At 39.8% G+C, this 12529-nt stretch overlaps 1 non-coding gene across 1 annotated transcript; it reads left to right on the forward strand.

The window, feature by feature from the left end:
* Window positions 1-10528: 10528 nt before the first annotated feature.
* Window positions 10529-10635, forward strand: LOC131223235 (small nucleolar RNA R71). Its single transcript, XR_009160351.1, has one exon. It is a non-coding gene; the product is annotated as a small nucleolar RNA R71 (small nucleolar RNA).
* The last annotated feature ends 1894 nt before the right edge of the window (window positions 10636-12529 follow it).

Below are 12529 nucleotides of genomic sequence, written 5' to 3' on the forward strand. Positions count from 1 at the left end.
GCAGCGTATTACGTGCCGAGGTGATACCCGTGCAAGGAGATGTGGGCCCGCGTTCAGTTCGAGGAAAACACTGCGCATTTGCAAAACCTAAGAGAACATCACATCAATCCCATCAATCAAGTACATATCACTTCACATGTCTAGTACATGCCCCATCCCCAAGCAACCCCTAAAGTCAACTCCCTCTCTCTCTCTCTCCACCCATCAAGTACACCCACCACTCGCTTCACCCATCACTCCATCACTCACCCAACCCTCTCTCTCTCTCTCTTTCTCAAGCCCATCTCCTAAGCAAGCAACCGTCCAAGCTCTCCATGAGAAGAGCTTGGTGTGGCCCCATCTTCCTACCCCCCTCATCTCCCATCTCCACCGACCAATCTCCATCATCCTTTATTAAAGTCGAAGCCGAGGAGCTAGGGATTTCATTGAACTGAGGAGAAACGAAAATGGTGGGTGTTCATCATCTCGGAATTTGATTTAGGGCCCACTTGTAATGGGACCCACTTGATGTATGCATTGTATTTTGAGGGACCCATAGTGGCAGGGTTCCTCCCGTCTCCACCGTTCTCTCTTTCTCCCTCTCTTTTTTTTTCTCCCTCTCTCTCTCTATGTGTGTCTTTCATTTTCTTTATGTTGTTGATGATGAGGTGTGTGGCCCACCTGGCGCGTGTGTGTGTATAGCCCACCATGATGAATGTATTTTAGCTACGCCACTGTCCATCCGGGAGCCCACCTTGCTGCCTGTTTACGGGTGGGCCTGACCGTGATGTAGGTGATTTATCACAGTGATGTAGGCCACGTGTGGGGCCTACAATGATGTCTGTATTTTGTATCATCACCATCCAGATTACTGGATGGTGGGACCCACCATTGAAGTATGTGTTCTATCCAACCATCCGTCCCTTTTTAGGATGATGGGACTCACCCTACACATGTGACACGTGCGGGGTGGGGCCTACCTTTGATGTATGTATTCTACATCCAGGTCGTCCATCCACTGACTAGACGTGAGCCACCTGATACATGTGTTGTATCCTATCTGTCCATTCATTTGGCATGGTTGGCTGGTGTAAACCAGGTATTTAGCTGTTGTAGTTGCATGTGGGGCCCACATGCCTTGTGCATGAAATCCAGACCGTTCATCCGTGTGGGACCACACGTGATGTATATCCACACCGTCCATGGTCTGGACGGTGGGGGCCACCTTGATTTTTTTATTCTATATCCACACCATCCAGACCATCTAGACGATGCTGGACTAGCTTGAACGGTGCCAACACACCGTGACATATGTGTTTCATGCAGGCTGTTCATCTGCAGGCCCACCTGCAGCGTGCAGGGTCCACCTTAATTTATGTATCTGATCTGCACCGTCCAGATGTTCTGGACGGTGGCAGCCACCTTGATATATGTATTCTCCTCATCGTCCATCTAGACTGAGGCAAATCCAAATCTCTAGTGGGCCACATGTGTGGGACCCACCTTGATGTACATGTCTTACATCCCTGCCATCCATCACATGGACCTTACGTGGATAATCCACACCGTCCATCTAGATTGGGAAGACCACAGGTCTGGACGCTGGCTTGTAAAAAAATAAAAATAATAATAAACATATATATATATATATATATATCTCAATGTATGTATCTCAATGAAAGCACCTATATATATTATAATACAATATATATATATATATATATTATAAATAATATTGTATGGTGGGCACTACGTGGGACCCACCTATGTGGGATGCTGATTGGCTAGTTTTCCACACACCAGCTATAGAACTGTTGCTGTGACGTCAGAAAATTCTATGGGTCCCACACGATGTATGTGCTTCATCTGTACCGTCTAAACGCTGAGACCCTACTGCTGTGATGACATTAGTAAGCTTTATGGGTCCTGCATGATGTATGTGTTACATCCAAACCGTCCATCCAATTGGCAAGCTCGCCTCATGGCCTGAGACTAAAAATGAGGTAGATCTATCATGTGGGCCACACTGCAGAAATCAGTGGGGATTAATCATCCACCATTGAAACTCCTTGGGAGTACAGAAGTTTTGGATTAAAATGATATTTATTTTTCCTCTTTAACCAGGTCTTGTGACCTTATGAACAGATTGGATGGAAAATAAATGTTATGGTGGCCCTGTGTGGTTTAAACAGTGGAAAACATTATCTCCACTGTTATTTGTGGTATGGTCCAGATAATCTTTTCGATATGATTTATTTCTTGAAAATGCTCTAAATTGATATTTAAAATAGATGAATGGTGTAGATATAATATAGTGTATGGGCCCCACCTTGATGTGATGTGTATTGGGCCTATAAGAGAGGCCCATTATGATGTATTCGGGGCCCATGGGTTATGGCCCATTATGATGTATTCGGGGCCCATGGGTTGTGGCCCATTTGATGTATTCAAGGCCCGTGGGTTGTGGCCCATTGTGATGTGTTTGAGGCCATGTATTGCGGCCCATTGTGATGTTTATGCGGCCCATATTTGAGGTCCAATGTGATCCATATGTAACCCATGTGATGAGGCCCATCTTGATGTATTTGTGGCCCATCCGTTAAGGCCTACCTTGATGCAATTGCAGCCCATGTGATGAGGCCCATTGTGGTGTGTATTAGGCCATGGGACGTGGCCCATTATGATATATTTTCAACCCATATGATGAGGCCCATTATGATGTATTTTCGGCCCATTTGGTAAGGCCCATTGTGATGTATTCCCGACCCATTTGGTAGGGCCCATTGTGATGTATTTCTGGCCCATTTGGTAAAGCCCATTGTGATGTATTTTTAGCCTATTTGGTAAGGCCCATTGTGATCTATTCTCGGCCCATTTGATAAGGCCCATTGTGATGTATTTGTGTCCCATATGACGAGGCCCGATGTGATTTATATGTGGCCCATTTGATAAGGCCCATTGTGATGTATTTGTGGCCCGTATGGCGAGGCCCGATGTGGTGTATATGTGGCTCATTTGATAAGGCCCATTATGATGTATTTGTGGCCCGTATGGCGAGGCCTAATGTGGTGTATATGTGGCCCTTGAGTGAGGCCCAAAATGATGAATGTGCAGATCGATGTAAAGTGTGATTTCACTATAATGTATGTAATAATGTTTATGTGGGCCACTGCTTGGGAGCGATGTTAGTTAAATGTCCACATTGATGGGCAATGATGGTTAGATGTCCACATTGTGACCTTCCCTTGGACCCATTATAAGGCCCATTCTCGTTATGAGTAGGCTGTCTAGGCCTATCCTTGACATGAAGAGAGTACACCATCATCTTATAACATGCTTAGTATAGCTTCACGATCCATGCCCATGCGCATCATATGTATGCTTAATATAAGGAGTGATTGATCATAGCACATGCTATTAGGCAGATTATTATGAGACTCCATGATAAGAGGAGTTACCCTACTTGAGCGCGCAGTACACGCAGGTTTGATACATGACTGGATGGTATGACTCATGCATCTCGCATCTTGTTATATTACCACCATACGCCCTAGCGACACCAGGGCTGTAGCCTCCACAGGCATATCGTGGACAGCTAGATGGGACACTGAAAATCTGTTCTACATGGGATGTTATAGATATCCTTGAGTGAAATTTTCTAAACCCTCTTGGTTCCAGAGGTCGCTCCAATGTCTAGATCGAGTGGATGCATGAGCGCATGAGGGCCATATACCGTTAGGCCGCGTCTCCCTCTGTGTCGTAGTCAGTTGGAAGGGGGTGTGGCCTTACCTGCCCAAGAGGAGGGGGAAAAGCTAGGCTGAGTTTAACTAGCCCGAGGAATGGGTCCACTATTGACGACCCGGGCCCAATATTGGTAGGCGGATAGTGAGGTCTCTTTCACTCACCTTGTTACACATGATGGGGCAGCAATCTGGTTTGGAGTGTACTAGACCTCGGTGATGATCCCAGAGATGTACGGTATGATATGTGGACTTATTGAGTAGGAGTTTTATACTCAGCATTTTACTCATTCATTTATTCATTCACTATCCACTCGGGCTGATGGTGTGCAACTAATTGTTATGTGTACCATCATAATGGCTAGGATTTCTATTGGGACACGCGACCAACCTGAGATTAAAAGTTTACCACATTGTGTTTAACTATCCAAATTTAGGTATGGGATTGGTTTGGATAGAATTCCCTTGTGATGGACCCCATAGCCTGCGATACTACGTACTATCATCCCGACTTCACTCTAGCTTGGTCATTTCATTTGCATTGCATATTGTATTATATCCACGGCATATGGCATTTTGGGTTGTTACGTTTCTACACTTTATGGCCTAGACAGACTTAACAGGATTTGCGTATTGCATTGCATCCGCATTATATGATATTTGGTTGATTATGATCTGCATTGCGTACTCTGATATTATATGACTTGTGAACTTACCAGTATGTTTCTACTTACTCTGATATCGTATGATTCATGATCTTGCAGTATTTTTGACATTGTATGATTATGGCGTTGTATTTGTGTTCTTGGCACTTATCTTGTGTAGATACTTTCACTATCTCCAAGCTTTCTATAAGCTTATGCACGATAGATGTGTGCAGGTAGCGTTAGGTTGCAATAGCATTGAGCTTGGAGCGTACAGCGATCTTCTGGAGCTTTGATTTTGACATATATATTTCCCTTTCAGCATTGTATTCCATGTTTATATTAGTGAATATCTGATGATGATGTTGCCTTTGTGATTTGAGTAAACTTGTGGTTATGCTTCTTATGAGACAAATGTACATTGAAAAATCCTCCTTGTAGGATCCCAAGATCGGAATCTAGCGTTTAAACACTGGAAGCCGAGAATGGGGTACTGCGGAGGTTGTTGGTACTAGATTCGGCAAATTAAGAATTTTGTGAGCCCAATTTTCGGGTTTAGGGTGTGACAATTAGGGCCTTGACTTCACTTGAAAATTCAGGTTTTGAATCATTTGACTCAGAAGAAGCTTCAAAGGAGGACGATTCATCCCATGTGGCCAACATGCCTTTCTTCTTTGGTTTGTCCCTCTTTGGACACTTGTTTGCCAAATGCCCGTATTCATGACGGTTGAAACATTGGTTGTTTTTAAGTGATTTCCAATTTTTAGTTTTACCCTTTTTCTTCTCAGAGGGTTTTTGAAAATCAACTCTCTTTTTACTTTTGAAAATCTTATAAAACTTCTTAGCTAATAACGCCATATCATCCTCTGAGTTTTCACAATCAGAAATATTACTATTATCTTGACAAATACATTTAAATGATCTAAGGGCTATTGACTTACTTTTAGGAGCCTTGAAATTTAACTTGTAAGTTGTAGAGAACCGATAAGCTCTTCCACCCTCATATTATCCATGTCTCGAAGTTCTTGAATGGATGTCACCTTAGAGTTGAACCTCTCAGGAAGTGAGCACAGTATCTTTGCACAAACTTTACTTTCTGGGATGTTATTTCTAAGACACCACTTTGAGTTAACTATGTCATTTAGCTTAGTATAGAAGTCCGTGAATGATTCACTTTCTTCCATACATATTTCCTCAAACCTAGTGGTGAGGATTTGAAGTTTTGACTTTTTAACAATAGCCGCACCCTCTTGTGTCATTTGTAAGATATCCTAAGCTTGTTTTGTAGTATCAAAAGATATAATTCTTTTGAATTCATGTGGTGATAGTGCACAAGTGATTGCATTTAAAGCTTTGACATTGGCACTACTCTCATTTTTTTGAAGAGTGGTCCACATATAATAAGGTGTTTCTTTAACAGTATTAGTTCTATCAGTGCCTAGAACTTCAGACATAGGTGGGTTCCATTTAGTCATTGTGGCTTGCCACATGCTCTCATTGATGGACCTCAAAAAGATTCTAATCCAGGCTTTCCAATAAGCATAATTAGAGCCATCAAACGGTAGTAGCCTAGTAATAGAGAGGCTATCAAATTTTGACATATTAAGAGCTCGAGATCGCTTAGCTCAGGAAATTAATCCAATGAAATGAGCTATTAGGCTTTGATACCACTTGAAAAGGGCGAGCTCCAAGTCCTAGAGGGGGGGGGGGGGGGGTTAATAGGACTATGCCAAATAAAAATAAAATGCGAAAAGATAAATAGATAGTAGCAATATAAAGCAACCTCAAATGCACAAGTATTGAGAGGTTGATATAAACGTTGTTCTAATGACAACCTTACACCAAAAACCAATGGCTTATGGTAGGACAACCTGATTTCAAGAACGTCTGTGAGTATCAAAAAACTCAAACTGATATAGAGGCAAAAGAAATAAATCTAGCTATTACAACATTCACCACAAAAGTATTAAATAGATTACAACATTCACACACATAAACAAATATAACCATCCACCACAACTCCAGGAATCATAGTGGTTCGTGTGTGTACACCAACTGTTCAAAAACAACCACACAACTACTCCACTCCCAATATCCACACCCATGGGATATTGGCTTTCACAATGAAATAAGGTTTTTCAAGGTTCACCTTAAAACAAACCCCACACTGAGATTTTCTTGGCTGATCTCAGTCAAAACCACAAATAGAGATTTTCCTGGCTGAATCTCACAAACCAAAAATACATAAAAATTGAAATAATACTTATCTGAAGATTCTTCTTCAATGTAGCCCGGTAGAACTGATTCCTTGTAGTTGTAGATGTTCAATGTTCAATCTCACAAGTGGAAGGGTTCTTGGTCTAGATGAATTTTAAATTAAATCAACCTAGGGCTAGCTTAAATTTGATTTTAGATCTCAAAGGGTAAAGCAGAGTTCCCTTTTAATAGAATAGATTTGAATAAGGAGATCAATAAAATCAAATAGAAAAACTATAAAAGAATCTAAAATTACTAACCAATAACTTCTTAATAGTCGGGGCTTATCTCTCAGAATGGTGGCTTGAATTGGCTTGGAATGAATGAAATATTCTGAGAAAAGTCCACTATTTGTAGGCTGCAAGTCGGTTCACTCAACTAGCCTTAACCAAATGACATTTCAAATTTTCTGGCACGTTCAGATAAAATTGACCCTCGACTGGTCGAGTGGCCAGCTTGACTAGTCGAGCAGAGCGCTCGACTGGTCGAGTGAATGAAAATCGCATTGCTGGAGTTTGAGTCGAGTTACATTCGACTGATCAAACCAGTCTCCACGACTGATTGAGCAAGGTACTCAACTGGTCGAGGACCTACCAGAAAATTATGAAAATTTAAATTTAAATCTGGACTAGTCGAGCCAGTTCCTGGACTAGTCGAACCAAGACTAGGGCTAGTTAAAGCAGAGCCTAAATTAAACACAATGACCCAAATTAAACATGCAATGTTAATGACCTAATTCTAAGGTCTTTCTAGGGTCATGTATACCTTAAATGTGAGTATTAAAATTGAACCAACAGTCGCTTCGGTAGATAGGACACTTTGAAGCACATGAAGCTTGACCTTGAATTCTAGAACTTGTCTTGAAATTGTGTTTCGAGACTTGAGTAAATGTACTTGAGCTTGTTCTTGTGACTTGAGCTTGAAGTAGTATGCTTGAGCTTGAATTTGAGACTTGATCTTGAGCTTTAATATAAGCTTGAACTTTAAGCTTAAAGATCGAAGTAGTGATGCACTTGAACTTGAGTACCTCGACTTGATGAACTTCAACTTGTTGTTGTAGTTGAACATGTGTACTTGTAGCACATATAACGTTGATCTACATAACACCACGCTCATCTTAGAATGAAGGTGAACTTCTCATCAATTTGAAATTGAAGGTGAACTTTCCATCTATCAAAACAAGTCAAACATACTGAAGTGTTTTGGCACCACAAAATTTGACAACTCGGGGTGCTAACTATATAACTTCGCACTTACAATTTGTCGCTAGACATATCTGGAACATTTTTGATGTCATCGAATCTCATTCGATGTCATCGAACTTACCCTTCAATGTCATCGAAGGTATCCTCAATGCCATCGAGAAAGTCATAAATAAATCTGATTTCTTGCAAGACAATTCTGACTCGCAATCGATGTCATCGAAGGGACCTCAATGCCATCGAGAAATTCAAAACATATATGAAATGCTTGCTGGACAGTTCTAACTCTCAATCAAAGTCATTGAATAGGCCTTTGATGCCATCAAAGGCACTTTGATGGCAACTCAATGCCATCAAAGACTCATAAAAAACTGCCATTTTGAGCTATCTTTAACATAGCAGCTCCAAACCACTTCTAGCCTTGTTTATCATATTTATTTTGGTTTTCTAAGGCTAAGGGACGATCAATTAGGTATTCCAATTAAGCCTAGATCATGTAGAGGTATGGCAAGGGTTAGGGTCACCAAGGCGCCTCATTTACTTGTTTTTTTGCTCTTTGATGCTCCGTCTTCACTTGTGTCTTCAGTCTTCACTTTCCAAAGGCTCAACCAACTACATGACATAATGACTCACGTGATTGATAAATAGGGTAAAAAAACTAGTACATTAACAACTGTAAATCTAGAACATAAGGATTGGTCTTTAAGGCTAACTAACACATTGTGGGCTTATAGGACTGCTTTTAAAACCCCTATTGAAATTTCTCCCTATCGATTTGTCTTTGGGAAAGCTTGTCACTTACTAATGAAATTGGAACATAAGGCATACTGGGCCATAAAGAAGTTTCATTTCGACATTGACAAATCTAGCATATTGTGTAAACTCTAGATGGTAGAAGCACTACATTGGTTTGGGGTAATTTCTTAAATTGTGGCCTCCTCCGATTAACTTCAAGTATCGGTGAAACATTAAGCATGACATCCATCTCCCTAATTGTGTCATCATCCAAATCAGGGGAGTGGGCCAAGTACATCTCTAGAGGATCAGAGTATAGATTCAAGGTTACTCTATCTTCCATGAAAGAGTTGATTATGTTAATTTCGTAGATATCGTCAACATCTTCTAGCTGTTTGCTCATGTTGAAAAAGATATTGAGCTCCAACGTCATGTTTTTGAAAGATAAACTCATAACTCTATTCCTACAATTAATTATGGCATTTGATGTATCTAAGAATGGATGACCAAGGATGACAGGGATCCGAGTGCTCATATCTATAATGGGTTGAGTATCTAATATGATAAAATCTACCAGATAGTATAATTTATCAACCTGGACTAACATATCCAAGATTATCCCTCTCGGTACACGAACCAAGCGATCAGCAAGTTGTAATGTGGTCCGGGTGGGTTTTAATTCACCTAGACCCATTTGTTCATATGCCGAGAAAGGAATCAAATTAATGCTTACTCACAAGTCAAGAAGTGTGTGCTCTATCTGGTGATTCCCAATTATACAAGTGATAGTTAGGCTAGCAGGATCTTTATATTTTTATGGCACATCTTGCTTGAGGATCACCTTTTTTGTCAGAAAAAAGTTCTGTTGAATATTCTGTCATCTCTTAGTTGTACATAAATCTTTCAAAATTTTGGCATAAGAGGGAATTTGTTTCATAGCGTCTAGCAGAAGGATGTTGACTTTCAATTGTTTTAGTACTTCTAGAATATCCTGTGAGTTTGCTAGAGGTTTTGATGCAACCAACTGTTGGGGGAATGACGCAATCGGCTTACTCACTTTTTCCAGTTCTTCCTCATGTGGGGCATTGCTAGGTCCATTATTCTCAGTTCCTTCCAGGTCCTTAAGCTTTTCAACCCTTGCTAGAATGGTTTTGTCAATAATCTTCTCACTCCTAAGAGTGGTGATAAACTTAGGCTGCTCCATTTGACTTAAAGAGCTTGGGTCACTTATTTCATATTGCGGTTTAGGGTTGGGGAGAGGCTGTGCCGGAAGGATCCCTTTCTCCCCTTTCTCCCCAATCAATTTGTTCATCTCAAACCCTTGCATGGCCTTTGTAAGACCTTGAAAGGTTTGTAGCAGACCCTGATTAAAAAGCTCTTAATTTTGAATATATTTTAAGACTGGATCCTCTTGAGGATTCCTTTTATTCAGAATTTGGTTAAGGATCCCTTGAGGGGTAGCAGTCTGTTCGTTCCTCCAACTGAAATTTGGATGGTTCTTCCAACTTGAGTTATATGTATTTGAGGTGGGTCCATTAAAAGGTCTTTGGTAGTTGTTCAAAACATTCAATTTCTCATTCAGTATTTCTTGAAAAGCAGGTATTGTTGAACAATTTTCAGTTGTATATACATTGCAAGCACAAATACCACAAACAACTTCCTTAGCCTTATCCTTCTTAAGTTCCATGGCCTCAATTTTCCTTGTGAGATTGGCCACTTTAGCATTTATATCATCTTCATCTTTCAAAATATATATCTTGCACCTCTCCTTTAATGGAGTAAGCTTAGAAGTGGTGATGAGTTTTAGGGAGATGTCCTATGATTGTGCATTTTCAGCAAGTTTGTCAAAGTAGTCCCACACATCATGAACATCTTTGTTCATGAATTCCCCATATTACACATCATCTCGACCAATTGGCGCATGTAAGATGTTAGTCTATCATAGAAGAAATTTGTTATGGGCCACATTTCAAAGCCATGTTGTGGGCATGAACTGACAAGATCCTTGAACCGCTCCTAACATTAGAAGAATGTCTCATCTTCCTTTTGGGTGAAGTTCATGATCGACTTCCTAATGGTATTCGTCTTATGGTATGGGAAGAATTTCTTTATGAACTCTCTTATCATGTCGTTTCATTTGCCAATGGATCGTGGTTGTAGTGAGTGCAACCAAGTCTTAGCTTTTTCTTTTAAGGAGAAGGGAAAGAGTTTCAGCCTAATGGTGTCCTTGGACACATTTGAAAGTGGCTATTATCTCATCAAACTCTTTCATGTGTATATATGGACTTTCATATTCAAGTCCATGAAACTTCGGAAGGAGTTGGTTCACCCCAAGTTTAATATTCATATTTCCTACATTGTCTGGAAAAATCATGCAAGAAGGTGTGCTCACCCCCGCCTATTGTAAATAATCTCGTAAAGTATGAGGTGGGGGTGCATGATGCACCTCATTCTCAAGTGGTGTCTATCCAGTGATGGATAGGTGACCCTTCAACTAATCCTCCTTCACTCAAGAGATGTAGAGTGTTATCACGAACCTACTTGGGCATGAAACACTCACGACCCTCAAGTTTAGAATCTAACCTAGAATCTAAACATTGAAAACTACAGTGAAGTAAGAGAGAGAGTTGGAATGAAGTTACTTGATTAGAATTGTTATATTAGGATTCTACAAAACAGAAAATAAAGTCAGTTTCTAAAAACAGAAAATCCTAACCTAAAAACAATGAAGAAATTAACCCTAATCTTAACCTAATTTTAATGCTAATTAATCTCAGAAAAATGCAGCCATAGTCCTTGGCAACGACGCCAAAAACTTGTTCACAACCCTAAGTGTAGGGTCGTGATGTAGTAATAACTCGGTGAGACCAAGGTCAAATCCACAAGGACTAAACTTGTACGTATTTTGAAAAAAAACTAGAAGTAGAAATAGAATAAGATCTAAACCTAATTTCTGAATGAAAGAGAATAATTGTGAAGGATTTATCAAATATAAAAGGGAAACTAGGGTACCAAGGATCCACTTGTAGCTATCGAGATGACTTAATTTCTAAACTTTTCATTGACCTAATTCTCAATGGAGGAGAATTGTGATGATTGAAAGGGATTCCATCATCCTACCATGCCCAAGAGACAATGATTGTAACGTCTCAGATTTTTACCAACTTAGAATTAGACATCCTTGGGCAATGAGTCTATCATAACACCTTATCGACTTCTCAAAACTCTATCTTAAAGCCTCAAATCCACTTTCAACCCATTTCCTTAAAAAATCTCACCTTTCACCACCTTATTCTTCAAATTTTCTAAGTACTTTCATATTAGACACTAACCTAAAGTTTAAATGATGAAGAACAATACTGAAACTAAAATTTACTATAAATAGTAAATATATAAATAAAATGAATTTTTAACCATCAACCTTCTGGAATCTCATAAAATAAATAGGTTATTTGGATAGAGCAGCTTCTCCTACCCCAAAATCATATATTGCACATCAAATAACTCATTCTGGTTTATAAAACACACCCGTTTCAAAATTTACATGGCAGAACCACCACTAAACAGCACACGGGGCGCGGCACCACTGCCCGGTCAGCGGCGCACCGCCGGTGCACCAAATTGTGGTGGACCCTCACTTCAATTTCCTGCACTTTTCGACCGACTTCAAAAAGTCATATCTCCTTCGATATAACTCCGATTTAGATGATTCAAAAGTTATATTGAAGCTTGATAAGAATAATTTCATATAAAAATAAAATAAAATTTTTAATTTAGTTAAATCTAGGTTGATGTGGCAACTGTCAAAAAATTATTAGTTCGGGCAGCTGCTACTTCAAGAATTTTTAGAATTTTTTTAGAACACAAAATTTAATGAAATTTGGTGGAGATAAAGTAGACTTGATGATGAACTACTAAAAAAATAATTAAAATAATATACTAAACTAAAGTGCAAGAAAGGGACATAGAAATA

The sequence above is a fragment of the Magnolia sinica genome, chromosome 1, assembly GCF_029962835.1.
Source record: "Magnolia sinica isolate HGM2019 chromosome 1, MsV1, whole genome shotgun sequence".
NCBI lineage: Eukaryota > Viridiplantae > Streptophyta > Magnoliopsida > Magnoliales > Magnoliaceae > Magnolia > Magnolia sinica.